This window comes from Colossoma macropomum, unplaced genomic scaffold (genome assembly GCF_904425465.1).
Source record: "Colossoma macropomum unplaced genomic scaffold, Colossoma_macropomum, whole genome shotgun sequence".
Lineage (NCBI taxonomy): Eukaryota > Metazoa > Chordata > Actinopteri > Characiformes > Serrasalmidae > Colossoma > Colossoma macropomum.
Genome location: NW_023494784.1, coordinates 34512411 through 34537383, shown reverse-complemented (window position 1 = coordinate 34537383; position 24973 = coordinate 34512411). Strand labels below are relative to the sequence as shown.

Here is a 24973-nt window from a genome sequence, read left to right as displayed (position 1 = left end):
AGAAAAGTTTGTGCACTCAGAAGGTGTAGGGATGCTTTTTTCCAGCACTAGCCTAGAGAGGGCCTATACCTCCGAGAGACCCCCGTCTTTTACGCCTTGTTAATAATGGGACATTATTGCTTCACTCTCTGGAGCGCTCCTTTCTGCAGTGAAAGGAGGAGGGGTGCTTGATGTGCTTTTCATTTATCATTCTGACAGTTTGCCATTGATCACATATCAAGCCGGGAACTCAGCCCCACTACTGATCTGAAAAATGGAATAAGTCTTTATGGAATCAGCTCAGTTTGTAGTTCTTGGCTTTTGCTCATATAAGGGAGAAACACTGTCTCTGTGGTCTTTGCCAGAGCGTGTATGCAAACGTAAATAATTGCCTATGTATAGTGTATTCAAATTAGCAAGTAGGTTTGTTTTTCCCCCTTTGCCTGTACTGGTTTTATTTTGTGCCTTATTAAGTCCTCTGCACTTTCGCCGAAGCCCGTCTGTGGATCCAAAGTCTCTGCCAGTTCTGCAGTGGAGCATGCAGTGTTATTGTGCTGGGTTAAGTGCCTCACAATCTAATTACTCTAATGTCAGCTGCGGTCTTAAATCACACTTATTGGCTAAGTGCGCCGGTTCGTCTGTCCTTCAGAGAGAGAAGCTTCACGCTGCTCTCGGAGTGATTATTCCGATTGGATATGAGCAATTGCACTTATTGGCTGGTGCGAGGCACCGGCTGCTCGTGCTCCCATTCGTTGCCACCGATACGGGTTGCTCGCGCGCGATTGGCTCCTGGGAGGGAGTGGGAGGGGAGCTATCCCTTTCCTCCTGGTGCTGAAGCGCGTGTGCATGTAGGGGGACTCTCTACTCTCCCATTATTTGACTGGCTGCAGGTATTGGTGTCTGCCTCCGTGCGTGCGTGCGTGTCACCGCATGCGCGTGTATGTCTGCGTGCGTGTGTGTGTATGTGTGTGTCTGTGACAGAGAGATAAAGAGAGAGAGAAAGAGGAGCAGCGTTTCATCTCCCCCCCTCTGGCCTCCCCGTCTCCCTGCTCCCTGTCACTCCGTCCTTCCTTCCCTCCCGGACCACCCCGTCAGCGGCTGCGCCGGCCCGGACCCTCCACCCATCACCCCCTTTGACTCTCCTCACTCCACCGTCCCGCCTTGTCAACTGCAGGTAAGGAGCCGCACAAACATGACTGGCTGCAGCGCTGCTCCAACTACTCCGAAGGTACTACAGCTTTTCTCTCCTTTTGATCTTTATGTTTTTATTGATTTTTTTGGGTCCAAAACTCTTTCTTGTTTCTTTGCATGTGATATATTTTTTCTTGTCTCTCGTTCTTTCTTTCTCTGCCTTCCTCTACCCTTCTTTCTCTCTTTCACACACTAGAGCACACATATACACGCATTAACACTCACACCCTCCCTTTTTTCTGCCTTTCAAGTTCTCCCTCTGGCAGTTCCTCTCCCAGGGAGGTGTGGAGAGAGAGGTGGGGGGATTAGTATCTGTGAGGTCACTCTCGCTTTCTAGCCTGAACTCTGCTCATGCTCAGTGTTGCTTACTACTTCCTCTTCTCTATCTGTGACTTTATCTGCACCACTTTTAGAAGCTGTCCACGCACACCCTTAGGCTACAGATGACTTGTGAACTAAGTTTGTAATTGAACTCTTGTTTGTTGTTGTGTGGTGTTATTGACAGCAGCATTGTTTTTATTTCTATCAGTACTTTTCTAATAATTTATATTGTGCATGTGGCTTCAGAACCAACCAGTGACTGTTACTAATGTGCCCTTGAGTGAAGCATCTACTGTAGCTTCAGAGTAGGGTGGAAAGATTCATCATTTATATATTGAAATCACAATTCGAAAGAATGCAAATTGCAATGTTGTTAATTATATCTTATATATTATTCACAATTGTCTTGACAAGTTTTATGTGGAGAAATTTAACCTAATAATGCAGAGCTTATAAACTAGCATTCTGGTGCTTCATTCAGGCCTCAAGCCTGAAAAAATAATAAAATCTTATTGGCAATAAAGGCCTTAATTTAAAGACTATAATCGTTTATAAATTGCAATGACAATATTGGTCAGAAAAATCACAATTAGATATTTTCCACCAATCTTTCAGTCCTACTTCTAAGTTGCTCACCTATACTTTCGTTGAGGTACGTTGCTTTGGTCAAAAGCACCAGCTTAGGCCCATATATAGGCTATAGCACGGTAAACAAACACTCCTCTCAAAACGCTAAATAAAGTTTGTAGGACTTAGAAGACCAACAGCATGACGTAGCAGAAACTGTAATTACTTTAGGTCTCAACTATTGGCCTGATCCAATCAAGAAGGCTTTTCACTGTGCACTTCAAACATTAACATGGTCTATAAAACATCGCAGGCCACAGCAGAAAAAAAGCTGCTTAGCACCGTGATCTCTGCTACACAGCACTTTGCTTGGAATGAGAGTTTTCCAGAAGATTGAAGTGATGGAGCTGTCAATACCAAGTGAGTGTTTTTCACTGAGCTCCTCTTGTACTATGGCTCCTGCACTGAAGCGTGATTCCCCAGACCAGACTGTAGACTGTGGTCCAGTTTTGGCCTGCAAAGACTCGTCTAATTTAACATTAAAAAACGCCTCTATTGAATCAAGGGCAAATTCTGCATGAGTTTGTTGTTTTTAGCCCTTAGCTGACCGCTAACTCACTAACTGCAGTTTGTTCAGTCTTGTATTTGTGTCACCCTGATGTTTTGTCCCACTGAACTGGAAATGGGACTTGCATTGTAGCTCACTGGGTTAATGTTTGGGCAGCTAAAGCATCGCCTTTTACCTCTGTCTTTTTAATTAGGTTAGAGCACCTCTGTTTTTAATTTGCCAGTTTTACATGCTCAAGAGCGATTGAGTTTGCTGGCCTTAACTTTATGATGAAAGCTGAAATTCTCTGGGTAATTCGAGTGTAGCTATGAGTATTTTTTTTTTTTAATCATGTGCATGCTGAGACCATGCATTTGTTTTCTTGAATAGCCCTGGTCTTGTTTTGCAGCGCAGTCCTCATATTATCTAGGGATGTTGAAAGTGTGGAGGCATTGATTAGGCAAGTAAACTGAGAGAAGAACAGGTGTCTTAATTAACACCAATATCCCTTTGCAGCCATCCTGGCTTGTTTCCAGCGGCGAGATAAAGAACAAGTGATTATTCAAATTAAAAGGCTGCTTTTTCATTGTAGGCAGGAGACAGAAGCAGGCAGGAAGTGGAAGCTGGAACTTAGCAGGGTGACGCATTTTAGCACGTACACATTAAAAAATCTCCAGTGTTGGATTAAGTCCCACTGAGTTAAATGTGTGTTCCTAGAGATGAAAATTTGAATCAGTTTAGTGTTCGTGGAACTGTGGTAATTTGTGCTGCATATCCTAGGGTCATTCTGTTGCACACTGCTGGGCGGCTGTATTAAGTCATAGGGGTCGTTTTTTTTTTCCCTCTTTTTTCCTTTTCCTGTGTTGTTTATATGAGGGCACTATCTCTACTGTGTTGCCATGTAATATTTATTGTCATATATTGTGGTCCCACCAATGCTCTAGCAAATGCTTTCACTGAAAGCCATATTGCTAATGCATATATCACGTCCCATGTTGCATGAGTAATTTATAAGGCTCTCTCTCCCTGCCCCCCACTTTTCTCTCTCACATTTCTGCACCTTCTGGAAACTGTCGTGTGACATCACAAGGACCTTTCGTGACATCACGCAAACTAGCTGACTGCAGGCCATGTTTTGCGTATGCAATCTCAGAGCATCACCACAGCTGCGGGTCTTTTTTAGCAGACACTGTGATATTGACCTCTATTGCTATAAGGGTGAGTCCCTCCACACAAGTTAAGTCGACTGAGCACTTGAGTTTATAACGTAGTCTTATTTTCTGTTCTTGCAGAAGCGAATCATTTAGCGGAGAGGAAAGTTGTTTCCAGAAAGCTGGAGTCTTGTGAAATTTGCCTGTCTGTCAATACGGATTTGCATTTCAGTGGCTGATTCCAATGGTGCTTCTCCTTCAGCCCCGCGCTCGTGGAATTATGCCGCAAAGCTGGGTGTAGAAAATGAAACCAGCTTATCGCACATGTGGTATGTTTAAAAATACGGGCCGATTCTTAAGCTGCGCTAAATTGGAAATGTCATCGATGAGGGCTAAATTTCTGCTTAAACCACTCCAGATTAGTTTCAGTTGCATATTTACCTCACCCTGTACATTTTCATCAGCTCCAGACAGATGCGTGACGCGTGACAGTAAAGTTTTGGGGCGAAAGCTATTACTTGCCAGATGACTTCAATTATATTCTCTCTAACAAGCCTTTTTTTTCCTGCTGACGCCCATGCTCTTGAAGCAGCTGGTCGTTTTGTGCTTGTGGCTGTATTTCACTTTTCTTTTTTTCTCCTCCGGATCCCATGCTGTCCCTGCTTCCGAGCTGCTGGATGGGCAGATCTTGCAGTATGAATGGACCGTCCCATTCCCCGGGCTTTCTTTTCACTCTCTCTCTGCCAGAACTCTAGCGGGAGCCCGGACCTCAGAGTCACATTCATTTTAATGTCAAAAATACATGGAGATCGCTTTGTGCCAGACTTCGCAACAGGATGTTTCATTGTGTTTGGAGTGTGGGAATGTGCTTTTCCAGCACTTGTTCCCTGCGTCCGTTTAGTGCTTGCCGGAGGAGAGGCCTGGTTTATTTAGTCTATTACGTTTGCTCGATACTGTGGGGAGTGTTTATTTCCCCTCCCCCCCAGCTCTGGTTGGTGAGTGGTTCTTCTCCACTCAGCCGTGTAGTAAGTTAACAGCGTCAAGCCCGTGTCATAACTCATAAGAGAATGCAAAGGGCTGCCCTGAGGGAGCTGAAATTGAAATGCTGCACCTTTTCGAAGTTGAGGCCGGAGAGAATTATGGCCTGTGAAATCCGTGAGCCCTTTGTCTCTGCGCACAGCCACTCTGCAGTGTAATTTAACCCGCCGATGGGCCGTGAGATCAATCAGGGCCTGGGAGCTGAGGGGGTAGGGATGCGGGTGGAGCCCGCTGTTGGCCTCCCGCAGTCTCTGCTGGCCGGTATGGCTATTTTTATGACTCCGTGCGATAGATACATCAAGGGCCATCTTGGAAAATAGTGCAGGTGCCTCCTAGGTCACTTTAGCCAAAGTGACGGTGCCGGCCGTGTAATTAAGTACAGTCTCTCAGGTGTTAATCTGACCATGATCCAGTGTAATTACTCCTACAGTTCTTACAGTAGAGCAGGCCTGGGACAGTACGCATTCTGTGACCTTGTGCTGTTCTTTGTATGTGTGAGCATGCTGCTGGTGCTTTGGTGCAGCCCTGCGATGGTGAGAAAGCAGCGCAGGAGACTCTGAGAAGGCCTGTCTTCCTGCTTGCTCTTGGCATTCTCGATCTGTGAATTTTTTTGCTTGATTAAAAAGCATGCCATGCAAGAGTTTGCTGCTTCGTGGTAGGTGCAAGCACAGGGCTGACGGCTTAACCACTGATTATTCAAGGCTCTTAGGCTAAGCCGTGGCACTTCTGTGATGAACGCCTTCTCCACTTCTCTCCCTCTCTCTTTCTTTTCTCTCTCTCTGTAACTTCATCTTGTGCTTGCTCGTGCTCTTCCTTTTCCTCTCACTGTCTCCCTCTATTTGCGTCCCTCTGTATTTTTCCCTCTTTCTCCTTTTCTCTTGCAGTCTTGCTCTATTTGTATCTCTCTTTTGCTTATTCTCACCACTTTCTCCCTCTCTCTCTCGCTACCTCGTACTTCCTCTTGCTCTTTCTGCATTCTTTCTCCTTCCTCGCTCTACTTTGCTCTCTCTCTCTCACTCTCTCTTTCACTTTGTCGCTTTCTCTCTCTCTGAGGCAGAGGCAGCTCCGTGTCTCAGCTCTGCGCTGCGATGGGTGGCGGTGTGAATCACGCAGTGCGGAGGCTTTATTTAGACATAATCCGCTGAGTGTCACTACAGTGAGAGGCTTCTCTTTGCCCTCCTACCGCACACACGCGTGTTCCTCAGCCCCCCCAATGGCGCAAGCGAGTCAGTGGGTCACGTGCTCCGGGTGGGACGGGAAGGAACACCCTGCACGCTGGTGACAGAGCAGTTTCCCGACGCCCTCATCCCTGACAGCCATAGTTGGTGATGTGGAGGAAGAGCGTGAGGGCGGCATGGCAGAGCAAATGTGTTCTTCTTCCAGCAGCTGAAGCCTCCAGAGCTTTTGGCCAGGGCTCTTCACGTTCAGGGTCTGCCGCTACGCTCCCACCTGCTTCCTGGCAGGACCTCCGTCCTGGCGGGCTGGGAGTGCACTGATGGGCAGATTGGCCTCAGCAGGACGAGGGGAAGGGGGGTGGAAGAGAAGAGGGAGGGTGAGAGGGGAAAGGTGTGATCTGCCTAAGAGTGCTTGTTAGCTTCTGCTAACGTTGAGATGGACTCTCAGATTGTCCTCCTCCCATTACATGACTCTACATTACATTTGTTTATTTTAGCAGGAACTTTTATCCTTTAAGTGGTGTTCAGTGCAGGGAAGGATACACGGTATACTTTTCCCCCCATTATGTGTAGTCCGTGGGAATTCAACCCATGGAACCCATTTTTTAACTTTCTTTTTTGCTCCATGTTCCCGTCAGGCCCCTCCCACATCTCCCTTTTCATCTCTGTCTCTTTCTCTCTTCCTGCGTAGTTCTTTGGCATGCCCTCTCTGTAACAAATATGCTTGCCTGACACACTTTCCCGAGCCGTTTGTGTTTGCGCTCCCAAAGCATCTGCCCAGCTAAGTCAGCAGTAAGTGCGGCATGCACGGGAGCAGATGGAGGCGGAGAGAACACTTCCTCCCTGCTCAGCACAGTTTGCTGTTCTATGAGCCAGAGCCTTCGGTCTCCAGATTAGCTCACCGAGCGGAGATGCACAGCATGTGTGGCCGCGAGGTACGGAGCTTAAAATCACACTAGCCTGGAATTGTTGTATGTGTAGCAACTAAGAAAAGTACACCAGGCTATTGGGCATGTACAACAGGAGAGTCCGATCTTATCCACAAAGGACCAGGTTTTCATTTCAACAAAGCAGAAGCTCACATGATCAACTGTTTGAAGACTGAGACCAACTGATTAAGTGGAATCAGGAGTGCTCCTGCTTGTTTGGAACAAATACCTGTAGCCCTTTGTGGGTAAAGTTGGACACCCCTGATGTACAGTAAAGTGATGTCCCAGGTTTGGATATTAAAGGGCAGTTTGTCAGTATACATTACATTAGCATTAGTTTTTCAAGTAGGTGTCGGTAGTTGTAGTTGATTTTAAGTTAGAAAATGACTATATACAATGTTTAATTAGGACTATTGATATGCAAATTAGCTTCAATCTAATGCCGTACAGTCTCTTAAAAGAAACATGAGGTGGTTCCAGAGGGCAGCGTATAACCTGTGACTAGTTTAGTAACATTAGCTGAGGTGAAATCAGACAGATTACAGATTAGCACTTTTTTTTTTTAATCTTCTACAGACTATATACTGAATGACTTCATATTGATTGCTCTGGATTTATAGTCCAGGGTTGAGTTTAATATAGCATAACAATAGTAAAATGCTGAGTGACATTACTCTCTCTGGTGGTGGTGGTCAACCAATGAGATTCATGCATTTAATCCTCTCTTTGACTTCTTTGACTCCTCTTTAAATTTATAGACTAGATGCACATCTAAAAACACATCTAAGCTGCTAGCTCAGAGTGCTTGAGCAAGCTACCCACTGAAAGAAATATGCTTTTATTTGCAGAATTATTGACAACGATTTCAGTTTAAAATTTCCTGGTTAAAACATCCCACTGTATCGAGTGCTAAACTCAGCGGATATAGATAATATTTTTTGCTTTACGGCCCTAGTCTACAGTGTCTTATGAAGATTTCTTCGCAGATGGGTCGTCTGATACTACTTAAAGAATATATCCTGATGGAGACATCAAACCAATCTCTATTAATCAGATTTCCACGTGATGAAAGATTAGGCTTAGCGAACTAGTGGGCAATCGCAAGTTCCTCAATCCTTACTGCTATGTCATTAATAGGCGCTCTTTGATTTCTGACACTTCTGAACAGCACATCACAAGTTTGAGACTCAATCTGCTTCCCGCAGGCAAATCTGAGTGCCAGATTACTTAGCGTGCCATGATTTCTCCCACGAGGTTCGGAATTTGATCCGCCAGCTAATTCCCCTCCATCATTACCGAGAAAGAAGAGCCGTCGGTGACATCATGACACTGTTCCTCGTTTCTCTTAAAACCTAGCGTAGGTAAATCAAAAGATATCGCGGTCTATTCTTCCCTGCATGGAAGAAAAGGTGTGTGTGTGTGTGTTGGGGGCTGTGGGGGGAGGGGTTGGTACGGGCGATATTCAAATCTGGGACGAGGCTTTGAATTTTGTAAAGGAGTCTTTTGTAGGATTAAGACTTTAAAGGCTCCCAATCATCAAAGTGTTTTAATGTCACTGCTCCATAAGGGGGAAGCATTTCCCACCGCTGAGGTGTGAGTGTGTCAAGTGTTTTGCTAAACATCGCAGCATATCTTCTTCGCTATGCTCATTTAAAAGGCTAATTTACATCCTTTCATATATGCCTCTGCATTGAGCGGTGCGCTCAAATGGATAGAACACGCTCTTATTTTCCGATTTTTTTCTCCCTCTCCCTCCATGCATACAAATATACAAGTTAGTCACTTTTATGCTCTCTGGATGCATTTCAATTGATGCTTGGTCTGCCAGGGCATTTGTAATTCATGACTAATTAAGTAATCTATATTATGTGATTACATAGTCTACTGTGCACAAATTGATCACGTCTCAGTTCCTAGTTGTTAAAATGTAAACAGTTTTGTTAGAGGACATAATTAGATCACAGCTATGTTGATTTTGCATGCATTTTAGATTTGTACTAAAGACAGTATACATGTTTAAAACAGCTCCTGTTCTATATTCCTCGATAGATAAATACTGTTTATGTACTTTATTGATCCTCAAGAGGGAATTTTGGTGTTGCAGTAGCAGAAGAACACAGAACATCATATACAAATAATAAATAGACACAATAACACATACTACAAACGTTGTATGGCCAAAAGTATATGGACACCCGTCCTAATTATTCAGTTCAGGTGTTTCACTCGCTACAGAGTTCCCGATTGCCGCTGGAAGCAACGTCAGCACAATAACTGTGTTTTCATGGGCAAGCAGCTGCACACAAGCCAAGATCATTATGAGCAATGCCAAGCATCGACTGGAGTGGTGTAAAGCATGCCACCACTGGAGTCTGGAACAGTAGAAACATGTTCTCTGGAGTAATGAATCACACTGTGTGCAAAGTGAGGACCATAAAGACATGGTTTGACAAGTTTGATGTGGAGAACTCCAGTGGCCTGTACAGAACTCTGAACCCCAGTGAACACCTCACTGAACACCTTTGGCATGAATTTGGAACGCTGATTTTAAGCCAGGCCTTCCCGTTAAACAGTAGTGCCTGACCTCACGAATCCTCTTTTGACTGAATGGGTACAAATTCCCATAGACACGCTCCTTGTGAAAAGCCTTCCCACAAGAGTGGAGGCTGTTATATGGGGGGCATCCATATTAATGCCCGTTGTTTTGGAATTGGATGTCCAGCAAGCTCATGTAGGTGTGATGGTCACATCTCCACATACTTTTGGCCATGTAGTATATCAGACATAGACATCAAAGACATCATAGCATAGACATGACAAACAAACATTAAAGGCAGCTAAAATGTGTTTATTCAGTGGTGTGTGGGATACAGGGTATTATGGATTATTGGGACAACATTAATGACCCAATACTACTTTTTCATATCTGTCAGTAAAAGATTTTTGCAAACAATTTCATACATTTCAATCACGTCAGTTGCTATAAAACAAGCGTTTTATGCTTCCCTTTCCATTGCTTCATTCACTGTGGCTGTGAACCCCCATATTAATGACTACCTCTTGATTGACAGCCTCTGCATCAAACGTAACAGTCCAGTAATCCTCTGCAGATCACAAACTAGGGATGTTCTTGGTTATGCAAATACATGGCTATGCAAACTCATCTTAGAAGTAAACAGCTTGAAACCATACTGAACAGCCCCTACATGAGAATGTGATTTTGCTTAACAGCTGGCTCAGCAAGTAGCTAACAGGCTTCTCCAATGATATTATGCTTTAAGTATGTACTAAAGGATTCACTGAAGCATTGAAAAATACACAGTATACATATATTACGTGCATGTCTTACAAGTTTCAGATGTCAGCTGCAAGTTGCCATAGGAAGTATAAAACCCTTTGTGAAGAGGTCAGTGAACAGCACCGTTAGCTTGATGCTAATGCAACATTGTGATTCCCATAGAGAAGCAAACATAAATTAGCATAATGTTAGGCCAGGTGATTGGATATGACAACCTATTTAGTGAAGTTTTTAGTATGAAATCATGCTGCTGGTGCACATTGTGAATATATGACAAATAAAAAGTTCATGAACGTCCTCAATATCCCATTGTGCTAGGTTGTGGATGCATGGCCACAGCAAAAAGCGCCAAGAGTCCAGAGATAAAGAGATTCAGGATATTTTAATGTTTTGGACCTGGATTACCCACCTCTGGTCAAAAGAATAGACCTGCGGTAGTGGTTTCTTAAACACCTTGGTGGAATGGGCTGGTGGCTAAAGATACTCTTGGATATCACACTGTTGGGAGGATGGATGGAATTTTCCAAATGTTCTGTTAAAGTACAGTTATCTGAGGACTTTTATTACTCTGTGGCCTTTCAGGTCGTTGTCTGTTTCTAGTTTGCTTATTATTGACCATGACTGTCAGAAACTAGCTGTGAACTTGCTCGTTTGTATCCATGGAAGACTTCAGAGTTACACTCAGGCTTTGAACGCAGAGAGCGTGAAGCGGACTGTGGGTAATGTGGCACAAAGACTGTCTCCCTGTGGGACAGATAGGATCCATGTGGAGTGATGGGGCCTCTCAGGGGGATTAGAGAGACTGCAGCCCTTGAATGGCATGCAATACTCAGAGGAACACAACAAGATGGGTCATATCAAGGGTATCTATGGAATGCCATTAGCGCTCAATTAACACCAAGGGCATGTAAAATACAATGACTGATTAGGGTAATGTGCAAGTGTCCCGCAAGGATGAGGCCTGAAATGGGATCTGAAAAGGACCTGCTCTTGTTTATTTGTCTGAGAAGCGAAAAATAAGACTCCACTCTTGGAAGTCGGCTGCATTTGTTGTCAGCATTGTGTGTTATTAGAGAAGACTGCAGTTTTATTTCCATTGTTGAAACTGAGCCATGTTGTGATTGTTCTGCTTAGATACGCTTAAAAAATATTTTTGACCTGCATGTAACAAATACAACGCGTGTGAAATGTGATGTAAGGAAGAAAACAACATGCTTCAGTTCTCTAATGTGTTGTGTGTTTCGTTCGAGACTGTTCAGAAGCCCACATTAAATTAAGTCTTTCATGGATGATGGACAAGACTGTCAGTGTTATTTAAATTCTTTAATCTACTAAAGGTGTTTGATATAAACCCTGTCCATTTCTGAAGGAATTGTACTTCTTTTCTGCAACTGAGACTTCTCCACATTTTTGATCCTAATTTCATATTTCACAGATTTAGCCTGGGCAAGTTTCAATTGGTGTGACTAAATCATGGGTAATTTCGGGACCAGTGTGAGGTTTTTCAAGAAAAGACTGAAGGCTTATCTGCATGTCTTGGTGGAGGGTTGAGTGTTGAGGGAAGTGTTAATGCTGGTAGAACTTGGGAATAAAATTGTTTTTGGAAACAGTACTGTGCATAAGTCAGAGACCACCCTTAATTTATTTAATATCCACTCAAAACCGCCATTAAGTGCAATTTAATAACAAAACAAAAAAGGCAAAAAAACATTGTAAACAAAACATAGTAAATTTACAGGAGAAGGAAAAAAAGCCTTAACTTTGAATGTAAGTTAACATAACAAGATTTTGTTCCAATTGGTTTTAGACCATTTTTATTAGTCCAGTCATCATGAAATGAAATGGTGTAAAGGGCAGCTGCCATTTTCAAATTACATAGAAAAAAATACAATGAACAAAAACTGACATACGTTTTTTTTCCAAAATACACAGAATTTTTTGAAATTACGCGGAAGTCTCAACAACTAAACATAATACCAATTTTTTGTGTCCACTCTTTGCCTTTATTACAGCTTCCATTATTTTCAGGAGACTTGCCTTCAGTTTTTCGAAGAAATCTGGAGGCATATGTTTCTACACCTCCAAAGTTTAGTAATAGAAGTTGGTTGCATTTTCTGCTTCCTTGGTCCAGGTAAACCCAAACACATTCAGTGATGTTGACATCTGGACTCTGGAGTGTTCAGTCCATTGTACTGAGAACACCACCAGCTTCTTTGTTTGATTTTCCGATTAGCTTTCCTTTTCTCAGTAATGGCTTTTTGGCATCTACACACCCTTTCAGACCCACAGCATTGAGTCAAGTGGAACTTTGATTTCTCCTCTCTCTCAAAGATGAAAGCTTTAAGTACTGTTTATCTGCTGGGGACGGTTTTGGTGGTCTACCAGGTCTTGTTCGGTTGTTAGGAGCCTCATTTTCTCTGTATCTTTTAATAAATTTGTGAACTCTAGTTTTGGAAACTTCTGTTTTTTCACTAATTTGACTTTGCTCTTCCTTATACAAGTGGATTATCTTATCAGTCTTATTTATTTTTCCAATCAGAATATTAAAATATTTTTTCTGTACAAAGCAATTTCAAGACAATTGAAATATTCCTTTTTTCAGGTATGACTCCTTGATACCCTCCGAATAATCTATTTTATATAACTACAGATGTGTGACCCAGAATCACTGATGAACATTGGAGTGAAGTACCTTATCTCAATCAAACTGTACTCCAGTGAACTTAGACATCATTGGTGACTGTAATCAAGAGACTGTACTTATGCAGTATCTGTAGGGAATTTATCTGCAATAATGTCTTATCTGGGACACCATAGACTGATCATACACCCTTTTACCATCACTGCACACTTGCACTTTAAATTCTTTAACTATTTGAAAGCTGCTGTGAGACCTCAATCTTTCTGAGCAGTTTGAAGTTACAATGTTTGCACGGGTTCCTTCATCACTCATGCCACACTTATGGTGCTGTCGGGACAAAACCTTGTATCTCTATTTTTGGTGTTTTTCTTGACACAGTCACAGTGCAGGTACTATTTGGGTGGTAGATCATTCTCAGCACTGCAGTAACACTGACGTGGGTGGTGTGTTAGTGTGTGTTGTGCTGGTACAAGTGGATCAGACACAGCAGTGCTGCTGGAGTTTTTAAACACCTCAGTGTCACTGCTGGACTGAGAATAATCCACCAACCAAAAATATCCAGCCAACAGCGTCCTGTGACCACCGATGAAGGACTAGAGGATGATTAGCATATACTGTACAGCAAGAAATGAGCTATCGTCTCTGACTTTACATCTACAAGGTGGACCGACAAGGTAGGGGTGTCTAATAGAGTGGACAGTGAGTGGACACAGTGTTTAAAAACTCCAGCAGCACTGCTGTGTCTGATCCACTTGTACCAGCGCAACACACACTAACACACAACCACCACATCAGTGTTACTGGAGTGCTGAGAATGATCCACCACCCAAATAGTACCTGCTCTGTGAGGGTCCATGGGGGTCCTGACCACTGAAGAATAGGGTAAAAGGGGGCTGACAAAGTATGCAGATGGAGAAACAGATGGGCTACAGTCTGTAATTGTAGAACTACAAAGTGCACCTATGTAGTAAGTGGAGCTGATAAAATGGACAATGAGCATAGAAACAAGGTGGTCATAATATTATGCCTGATATGTATGATGCTCAGGAAGACTCACTGCCCATTCACATAAATAGTTTTGTTGTCCTGTTTAGTATTTATTGATCTCCGTATTTAGTGTGTGGTTTATTTATTACGTATTCTGCACTTGTTTCACACAGTCATGTATCTGTGCTGTGTGTAGTTCTGTGGAATGTGCTGCTGTTGTGTGTTGCACCGTGGGGCTTGAAGAACAACATTTTGTTCTAATATGTACAGATTATGTTGAGAAATGACAATAAAGACCACTTGACTTGTAATTCTCAGAAAATGTGCTTAATTTGTCGTAATTGACAATAATTTAATGATTCAGTTGTCTTTGGGCCCATTTGTATTCATCCCCTTGCAGCTATTTGCAAATATTTGGGCCAGGCCAAAAATATGTCAGGCATCCTCTCCAGCGACTTATAACAAAAAGCACCAAGTCAGTTCCAAGGGGGAACGCTATTGATTACCACCCAGCCAGCCTGCTAACAATATGACATTGTACTTAATTGCTTGAGTCACATTATGCCAAGCGAGTTTAACAGACAGTGGTTGTTTGACGTGAGTGTGAACTGAGTTCATTTTTTTGTTTGAGGACATCATAGATTTTTTTTGTGTGTGTGTGATGTGATATACTTTACTACTACATTCTCAGAAATAAAGGCATGAAACTGTCACTGGGGTGGTACCATCAAGGGTACATCTCAGTACCTTTAGTCAGGGAACATATTTGTACCATAATCTATTGAAATTATATTTTCTAAGTTGTATTGACTCCATACACCCCGTCTCGTCTCCAGGCTTTTTATTTAATCGTTCTGTTTTAAAACATTAGGTTATGAAAAATACAAATATGCACTTTTCACCTGGAAAAACTTATTTAGGGTACGCAGTTGGATCTTAAAACCACTGTTGTGCCTTTTGAGGGAACATTTACATTCTTTGTACCTTGATGAATCGAAAATGTACCTGCACACAACCTTTATTTCTAAGGTTGTAGATGGAAGAGGACAAGTATTCAGACATCTTTTATTTTTGTTATTTAATGTACGTCTGATGCATATATCCACTTCAGATTTATACACTTTATGCAGCACATAAAATGCTGATTTACTGTGTTGGTAAGAGGGAAATAGCATGGTGGTAAGACCTTTTCTCATTGATAACTGAGGATTACAGGTGGGTTTTACTGATAGCACAGTCTGAGGTGTGGCCAGGCTATTATTTTATATAAATATGGCAGAAGTGATTCATAACACGACACAGTTCTGCAAAAAATAACACCTGAACCACTCTGATGATAACTTTCCCAGTAAGAATCTACAATGTTTCCAAACATATTTGGTCACACATACAACAGATCGCACATACACCCACTCAGCTGATTAACGGAGCTGTTTAGAAGACGTGGTTTAAGCTGTTTGGCTGAGCATCATGACAGGCCTTCTAACTGCTGTTGTACGAGAACAGAGGAGAAAAGACCTGCTTCAGCAGGATTTCAGATTGACAGATGTAACTGGCACAGCCTCTTCTTCCTGCATTAAATTCCATGGTTTGCGAATCCCTACTGTGTATGGAACGTGGATTTCTAAGTTGGAGTCCAAATAAGTAAAGAGTAATTTGACGTGGAGATTCTAATTACATGTTCAAATTGATTTTATTGCAAGTAGTTTTAGCATTAATTGTTGTTTTCCAATTTAATTTAATTCCTCAGCTCAAGAAAAATAAGAAATAAACTTCAATTTTAACTTAAACTTTATTAAAACAGCTGCCATAGTAATTATAGTTTCAGCATGTCAGTGTATTGTTTTAATTGTAATAAAATAACAAATCTTAAGCTTTATGTTTATTAATAAGTTTATTGTAATGATGAGTTGGTAAGTCTTGAATTATTATTATTGTTGTTGTTGTTGTTGTTGTTGAATTATTTGATTGAATAATGGTCATGAATTATTATTATTATTATTATTATTATTATTATTATTATTATTATTATCTTACTTGCTAACAAATAACTCCTACAATTAAAGGTTGAATTTTGAGACATTCTTAGATTTTCTATACGTGACAGTACTCTGTCAACTCTGAGTTTTATGAATCTGGCCTATAATGCCTCACAAAATGTGGTGAAGGAACACAGGAACGTTATTAGCATTATATGCAGTATTTCACAATTAGCGCTCTCAGACTAAAGATAAGGAAAGTAAGAGAGAAGCCTGCAGTTACTAAAAGAGTTATAAGACTTGAAAGCAGCAGGAACAATAGTTACTCAGAACAGTTAACAGTGAATTGCAGTGTTGTCATCTCGTTTGCTGCGCCCCTCGCATTACTCCCCCGCTAAGAAAGAAACAAAGATGTGCATCTAAAATTTGCAAACGAGCATTTAGACGAATCACAAGTCTTTTGGCACAATGTGCTCTAGATAAAACAAAAACAGAACTCTTTAGCCATAGTTCAGCTCGTCATGTTTGAAGAAAGAAACGTTGCATGTACGATCCCAAGATAGCTATACCTACTTAGGTATTTTACAAGTCATTGAAGAAAACATGATTAAAGTATTGTAATGAGACATATTGGAGGAGAATTTCATCTCGTCTGCCCAGAAATTGAATCCGGGGACAAACACACAGGAAAAATAACTCTGGTTTCTAAAACAAAGGTGTTTGTTTGGCATCTCCTGACTTTATACCCATTGAGAATTTATGAAGGATTTTAAAATTGAGAGTCCCCTTAGAGCGACCCTTGTAACCTTAGGGAATTGAAGATGTTTGGCCAAGTTAAACAGGACAAAATTGAACCACAAAAAGCTGCAAAAAGCAAATTATTTTTCTTCATCGACGTCTAGAACCTGTACTTGCCAGCAATGGCTTTGCAGCAGTGTACTAATATTAGTAATTTCTGGTGTCTGAATATTTTTCTCCTATCAGTTTTTGTTAAACAAACCTTTGGTTATGCTTTGAATACATACTTCTTTGTTCATACTTATGTATAAGTGCAAAGTCAAAAGACTTGTATTTGTTTAAAGTGTATATACACACTGGAAGTATATGAATGATTAATTGATGATGGGGTCAAGGTATGTTCACTGGTTTGGCAAAGACATGAGAATTAGTGTTTTTTTCACTGTAGTGTGAGTGAAGGTGGCAGTGTCCTTTTAATATTGTTTGCTAAAAGCCTTGGAAGGGGTGCTGTTAAGCTCCTGTGTCGGCCTTTGTGTGAAAGGGACGGACCCCCTGTGCCCTGCTAAGCTTTTTCTGTGCATAAGCACTTTTGCTGACTTTCTGCTTACGCTTTCCTGCGCTATTTTGTGTATGTGTGTGTGATCGTGATCCCTCTGCTCCCTGTGTTTGCATTCCGGCCTGCTGAAAGCTCATATCCACTTCTCAACACTTGCCAACTTCTTAAACAGGATTTTCAAACAATTTTGTCATGAGCAACCAAAACACAGCTACACTCCAGCATCGCACGTTTTCGTTGCAGATTGTAGAAAATGCTGCTTTAAAAAAATCTGCTTTCATCAAAGCTTTCTGTCAAGGTAGTGCGCAGTTAGCTGTAACGTTTGGGGGATTATTTATTTGCTTGTAATATTTTGTCATTTCAGCATCACTGATAGCCTTACTCAGTTCACCTCACTAATCATTTTGAATCAGCAAAATGTTGTAGTCCATTTGTCCACAAACAACATTGTCAGCCACTTGTTTTCTGCATTTTAATCTAATTGAAAAAGAAACAGTGGAAACGGTTGATTGATTAGGGCCTGTACAGCTGGGAGATTCATTCCCAAATCAATGACTGCTTTAATTTACACATTAAAGAACACACACACCCAGAGGATTTAGCTTGGCTTTTTTCAGGTCTGTGCTGGGAGACTGCTTTTTAAAGCTCGTTGGAGTTTTATATCTCTAACCGTTTATCTTAACCAAAAAGTCTCATTTCGAAGTTTAAATCCTTTTCAGTGGTGAAACAAGTCTTTTTCATTATAACATCAGCAATTAAGTGTTGAAACAGCTAAGTGACTATGCTGTTGACTTTTCAGAGGCTTTATTACTCCGAGGGCATTAAATAAATATTTATTTAAAGTTTACGAGCATTAACAGTATTTAATAGAGAGCCGACTCCACATACACAGTGCTTCTAGAATTATTGGCACTCTCAGTTGATATGAGCCAAAAAACTGAAAAAAAAATATGCCATTGTTATTTTTAGCTTGGTCATACAGTGAAAATATGAGAAAGTTGACCTTAAGGGGAGGTAAATAAATTTTTCTTAAAAACATGTCCAGTTTTCTGAACTCCTGCAGATTCTTGTAAAAATCTAAGTGCACATAATCTTTAAACATATCTAAGTCTACAGGAACTGGGTGGTTGTCTGTGTTATACTGGGGTGCAAATTTGAGGTGACATGTAGACAAAACACCCTTTAGTGGGAGAATTCCACTTATTTTTATTTATTTATTTCTTTTTACATTTTCTGCATAATTCAGTCGTTAAGATGTAAACAGTCATTCAGTGTGGTTTGATGTGAAGTGCTCTGTTCTAGTGAAACGTAGGAGGTCAGAACAGTGTTGGTATTACCATCCAAAGAGTTTAATGCCTCTAAAAGATACCTCAAAGAGAGGTCTTACATTCAATTGTATATTTTACCATTATAAACATTATATATACAGTCAACTCCCAACTAAAATCAATATATTAAATAAACTAACTAAATAAAAAACTTCTGTCTCATTTCAGTTGACAACTTTTTGGTTTTACCCATGTTGATGGATGCAGTGGAAACAGGAAATGGTCATAGACAACAATGCAGTTCCTGGAGACTAAAAAACATTTGTTAAATATTCTTTAGGAGTGCTAATAATCTTGCACTATATGTTTTTGAAAAAATATACTATTTTAGAAATGAAAACACACTCTAGCATGAATGATTTCTGTTAGATACATGGTAAGCAATTTCTCTAGACACTTTTGTTATATTATATGACTGAGTTTCTTGAGGGTAGCCAATAATTCTAGAGTTGACTGTAAAAACAAGAGGACACGTGTAGGGTCACTAAATGACTGTATTTTTGTTGTAGACATGAGGGTTATTATCTCAGTTGTTCTCACAACCGCTGTAAATAAAATCCGAGTATGTAAGTAGAAAATAAGGAACTTTTTCTTCGTCACTGTGGTGGAAATTACACCCTTTCAGAGAAAACAGTCGTTCGTTTCAGTTTGCTGAGGCCTGGGGCTTCCCTCTGCTGTAGAGGAGAACATGATGGTTTTCTCTCATGTGAAACCCTGGAGATAGAGGTGAATTCCAAAAACATAAATCAATGCCAGTAGAATCAGCTAAATCGTTGACTGTAAAACAGGGTGCAGCGTAACCGAGCAGTAACCGAGCAGCCATTAGCTGCATGAAAATAGATAGAATATCTTGGGTTTATAATTTGAAGCACAAAGTTAAAAGCCCTGTAATTCATTATTAATACTCACAATATAAATAGTTTAGGTGCCATTAATATTTCATGAATGTTAGGCGAAAGATTTGAGTGACTGCTGTTTGGAAAGTGGTACACTTGATGTCGGTGTCTTCAGGCTAATGTAGTGCTGTCAGGAGTTCTGCGTAAATATGCACAATGTCATGTGCATGTTTTGATTTGCCTTCTATGTGGATATTGTGTTTGTGAGGTATATTTTTTGGTTGTGATTTCTTCAAGCTTCACATTTACAGTCACATTAAATGATCTTATATTTAATATATGACAAGGTTTAAGTGCTGGGTATGAATGTAGAATTCTCGTGATTTTTTTCTGTTTCTGGCCTTAACTTAGTGATGCAGGGTTCTTGTCTCCTGTCGTTCAGTGGGCCGTAGAGGAGAGCACTCCTCCTAAAGACACAGGCATGTGTTTATGGCTTCATTTCATCTTGTAGACGACCCTCCCCTCCATCTCAGCAGCAGGCCTTTTCTTGATCTGCCTGCTGTGGCTACTGCATGTGCAGGGGTCAGAAGTCAGAGCTTGTGAACAGTAGCCTCTTAAGGCCAGGGAAAGCTTACTGAAGAGAATTAGCTTTTAAATATCATTAAACATTAATGTGGCCTGATTTATGTGTCGAGCCTCCTTTCGCTGAATTTCCCGCTGTGTCGTAGTAGAATTTCACTTCCGGGAGCCTCTGGAGTATCACTGTGTCAATGTGGAGCTTGGCTTACTGGCTGCTTCACAAGGAAACAATTTACTCGCCCTGCATCCTGCGCACCCTGTGCCACAGTGCGAGGGGACATTATGGGTATGGTGTTCTGTTTACAGCCTTCATTTGTGCACAATTAAAGGGTCCATATAATAGAAATCTGATTTTTTTCCCTTTTTTCAAGTAAAAGAGTAGAGTTTGGTGTATATAAACACTTTTAAAGTTTTAAATTGTACCATTCACTCCCCCCAGTCCATATATAGAAACTCAGCAGCAAAAATAACCTGTCTTGAATTCACTGTTTTTGTGATGTCACACACATATATCTGCCAATTCAACCTACAGTAGTTTAGCTCTAGCCATTCACACTGAAGTTATTAGGAGTGTTTCAGGCCAGCCAATAAGAACAGAGGTCATTTACATATCAATCTTATAAAGGCACAGTGACAAAACAGCCTATCTTTCTTGTATTTTATTTTTGTCCCCTGAAGTCCAAGTATGATATTTGTGTGATTTTATGTACCATAAATGCCCATAATTCATTTTACATGCCTACTTCCATCTCCTCTTTATCCCTTAGAATTAAAGGCTGTTTTTGCTACTGTACTTTTAAGACTGATGTATGTAAATGATCCCTGTTCTGAGTGGCTACCCTGTACTGTGCTTCATTCAAAAAACAGCCTGGGCTGAAACAGTGCTTATAACTTCAGCATGAACCTTCAGTTCAGTTCACATCAAACACTGTTATTTCCAAAAAGCAATGAATATTTAGTTTTCCATAATGTAGGCCCTTTCATTCTGAGGTTAAAAAATGAATGTAAAAATGAATTAAGATTGTTTTTGTACAGAGAACTCACACAAACTTTATAAGTGGACCTAAGGGGAAAAGAATAAAGATGTAGGATATGGGTCCTTCAACAAGTTTATAGTAAATACAGCAAAATCCGGATTTAACTTTCTCCCATTTAAGCTAGTTTATTTGGTTTATGACAAGGTGGATGTGTGCTGATTTTCTCACGTTCTCTAATGTTAATAACATGGCCAGCCTATATGTTTCATCTTTGTTTAGCTATGCTGTTTATCATCAAATGTGTCTCACTTTCACTGGCTCACTGTATCAGCAATGCAAGCACCATGCACTTCATGCACTTTATGGATCATTTCTAATACATGAGCTCTGTGTTGTGTAGTTACTCTAGTGTGCCAGTAGAGAGCAGTCTACCCTCAGACTGCTTAGTTTGGTGCAGCATTACAAATTCCTGACATGTGACATTTGATGGACTATATATCTGTTTATATAGTGTAAGTCTTTATATAGTGGTGAAGAAATAAATGTTATTTTATTTATAAATACCCCCTCTTATGTGTATGATTGAGGAATGTGTGTGCAGCTCAGAAAATATCAAATGCTCCTCTCAGTTAAAGAATGTGTTAATAAAAATATTATGTCAATAGAACAAACATATGTAATATTTTATTTTTTATATATATGTGTGTGTTTGTGTGTGGTGTGTTATATAGTTTATAGTTTAGTGTATAGTCTATAGAGGTGTGTGCATATTAAAGGAAAAAGCCACCATTTTTTCAAAATTTCTTCCTGCGAAGGCATTTATATTTGAGATGTAAACAAAGTCATTCAGAGTGGCTTGCTGTGAAATTGTGTTGAAGACAAACTTACCAACTCTTACAGTGGTGATGATAAGAACCAACGGTTGCGATGTCCACACAAAAAATATATTTTTTTAAATTTTATTTATTATCTAAAACAACAAGAGAACCTACACATGTCTTTGGGGTTTTTATGTGTAATGTTGATAATGGTGAAATCAAAAAATTCTAGTAAAATCCTTTGAGGAAATTCTTTTGCCTTCCAACACCCTGCATCCACCCCTCCACCATGAAGGTGTTTTAAGGTGCTCTGAGAACCAAGATGTCTTTTCTACAGGAGCATCTTTTGTTCCCCAGTCTATCCCCATAGTGTAATTATTGTTTCTCACTTGTTACTCTGTGAGACATTTGTAAGTAGAAGATGAGATATTGTATTACAAATTGAATTTGTTGAATAGTCTGGGAAAAAGTTATTTATAAAATTGTTTTGTACAATACAAACATACATTTTTAACATACATTAGTCATTTGTTTGAAACAAAGTAGAACCTGCAGATTAAAATTTGTTGATAAAGAATGCAAATGTAATTCATGATGTAACCAATTTTGAAATGTTTAGTGAAATTACAGTAATAACTTAACTTCTAAAGGATAATTGGCTGTAATGTTTTTGGATTTGTGTGGGTTAGATTTGTTAATTTTTCTTCCTTGCCCAAAGGATTCTGTATGCTTTGCTTCGACTCACATGCTAAGTTACCCTACTACCATTGTTCAAAATGTTTTATGTATACATTTGTGTATGTGTTTTATGTGAGGTATTCTGTATATGCATATAAAGAGAAGCCAAACACAAATTTTCCAGAGGTTCTATCTCTGCCACTGTAAACAATTCTGACTTGGTAATTTTCTCTACAATGGTGCATTTCACATCTAACCACTCAGAATGACCTTGTTTACATATTAACTATTTAATTATGCAGAAATTATTATTATTATTATTATTATTATTATTATTATTATTTTATCAACACAGGGGTTGTTAGTCAGTACATAACGAGTAGCCTCTGTATTGACTGGGCTATTCTTAGGTGGACAGTACTGTTTCTAAATCTCCTCTGCTCAGCAGTGAATAATTGTATTTGTAGCTGCTTTATAACGCTAAATAAAAGTATCTTCTTAGAGAGAGAGAGAGCAAGTAGCATCTTGTTTCCTCAATTGAAAAATTTGAGCCTCTCTCAGTTTCTATGTACTGTACATTAAAAAATAGCACCATTAGATGGAGCTGTGCTCTCAGAGGCAGCACTGAGGTGCCTCTCACTCAGCTGATGAAGTGTTGACTCATTATTGCTTTCTATATGAAGTATCCTCTTCCTTTCTGCTTGCTGTGCGGTGCCTGAACTGGGCAGTGCCGGCTCTGACGTAAGGACCCTCCATCTATGGTAGCTCATTAAAAATCCAATTTAAAGAAGAGGCTGCAGTCGGAGCCTTTTTATATTTCATATAGCATTATTTTATATTAGGTGCTCAGTGAAGACTGCCGGTCCTACAGGTTATTATTCCAGCCCTGCACCCACACCACCAGACTTCATCCCCCTATCAAAGAAGGGAACCAAATTACTGAAATCAGGTGTTCTGCTGCATAGTTAAAGCTAATATGTGCAGGCACTGTGGTGCATGATGAATTCCATCAAGTACCTGTGACAGACAGCACAATGTGCAGGCCTGTTTAAATTGCTTGATTGAAATTCTAGGTAGAGAGTCAAGAAACCAGGGAGGGGGGAGGGGGTCAGTTGACCTTCTATAACATCACCTCTTTTGTTGTACCTTATTCAGTGATAACAACCAAACTTCATTACTATGCGAAAGTCAGAAACCACCCTTCATTTATTTTTCAGGAGGTGTTTCTGAGGAGGTTAGGTGTAAGATAGTTCACTTGCACAAGGAAAGGGAAAGTAAGTAAAAAAACAGGAGTTTAGAAAACTGTAAGCTTTAGAAAAATGGGACTCCTAACAACTGTGCAAGACATTTTAGACCACAAAAACTGTTCCCATCAGATGAAGAGTACTTAAAGCTTTCATCAGTACTTAAAGCTTTGAGAGAGAGGAGACAATCAAGCTCCACTCTTGCTTCAGATTTAAAAATATCTGAAAGTGTTTCTGTCCATCCTTCCACTGTGACAACTCAACACTATGAGTCTGAAAGGATATGTAGCTGTGAAAAAGCCTTTACTGAGAAAAAGAAATAGACAAACTTAAGAAAAAGTGTAAATCAAACAGAAAATCTGCAGATTACTCAGAGTACTCAGAGAACCAGAAAATGCAGCCAACTTCTAAGACTAAACTTTGGAAGTGCAGAAAAATATCCCTGCAGGTTTCTGTGAGAAACTTGAAAGAACTTTCCTGAAAGGAATGGAATGGCTGCAATAAAGGCCAAGGCTAGACATTGCCAAAAAGAAATGCTGTTATTTTTTACTTGTTTGGGTTACTGTGTAATTTTCTGTTAAAAATACAATTTCTGCTTTTTTCTGTACTGAATGTACTGTACTGAATAGTTGTTTGGACTAGAAATTAAACAAATGAAGGGTGGTGTCTGACTTTTGCACAGTACTGTACCCCTCAAATGAGTGCTGTATTCATTGTAAGAGTGCTTAATACCTTTTTTGAGTGGATATTTATAGCTTGTATTACCATTTATGTTCACAGAATCATCTCCTCAGTATAAGAAGAAGAAGAAAATCTTTGATTATATCCACAAACCCCTTTAAAAGAAAAGCAAGGTGTAGGTAATGTATCCCATCAATGTCGAATACAGAAGGTTTCTTAATTTTATTGCTATTTATTCTGAATATGCTGAAAAGTCGTGATGTGCCCCTCTCTCTTCCCCCAGGTAGAACTGCACTGGACAGACTGACCTCTCCCCAGTTTTCTGGAAGTGTGACAGCACTTGGTCACATGACCTGGAAGAGAAAACCCAAGAGACCTTTTGGATCCCTCTCTGGTTAGAGACCCTTTATATCCGTCTCTCCGTCTGTCAGAGTGTAGAGGAATGTGTGTCCAGTTTTTGTCTAGAAAATATCAAATGCTCCTGTCATTTTTAAAAATGCGTTAAATGTTTTATGTGAACAGAAATTAGACAAACATGCAGCATATTCTTTTCAAAAGGACTCACTAATTAGAGAGCTCATGCAAATGCTGCTGTTTTGTCTCTTTTTCTGTGGGGCTTTTCCTAACGAGGCAATTCAGCTAAGCGTATGATAAGTAAATCGGTACCCATATGGCTCCTGTGTGTTCACCCATGCTGTTGGGGGGTGAAGCCCCTTTGGCTGCAGTGAAGGCCCT

General features: G+C 40.3%; 1 protein-coding gene across 5 annotated transcripts in view; it reads left to right on the top strand.

The window, feature by feature from the left end:
• The first annotated feature begins 839 nt into the window (after positions 1-839).
• Positions 840-24973, top strand: part of pcbp3 (poly(rC) binding protein 3) — a 77829-nt gene continuing 53695 nt past the window's right edge. For 2 of the 5 annotated variants that reach the window (XM_036569789.1, XM_036569753.1), the window contains exons 1-3: positions 840-1153; positions 24338-24417; positions 24522-24632. The gene's annotated coding sequence lies outside the window, so the exon portion shown is untranslated. Of the gene's footprint in view, positions 1208-6804; positions 6905-24337; positions 24418-24521; positions 24633-24973 lie in introns of those variants that run through there. The other 3 variants (XM_036569780.1, XM_036569772.1, XM_036569763.1) reach the window with 3 other exon arrangements.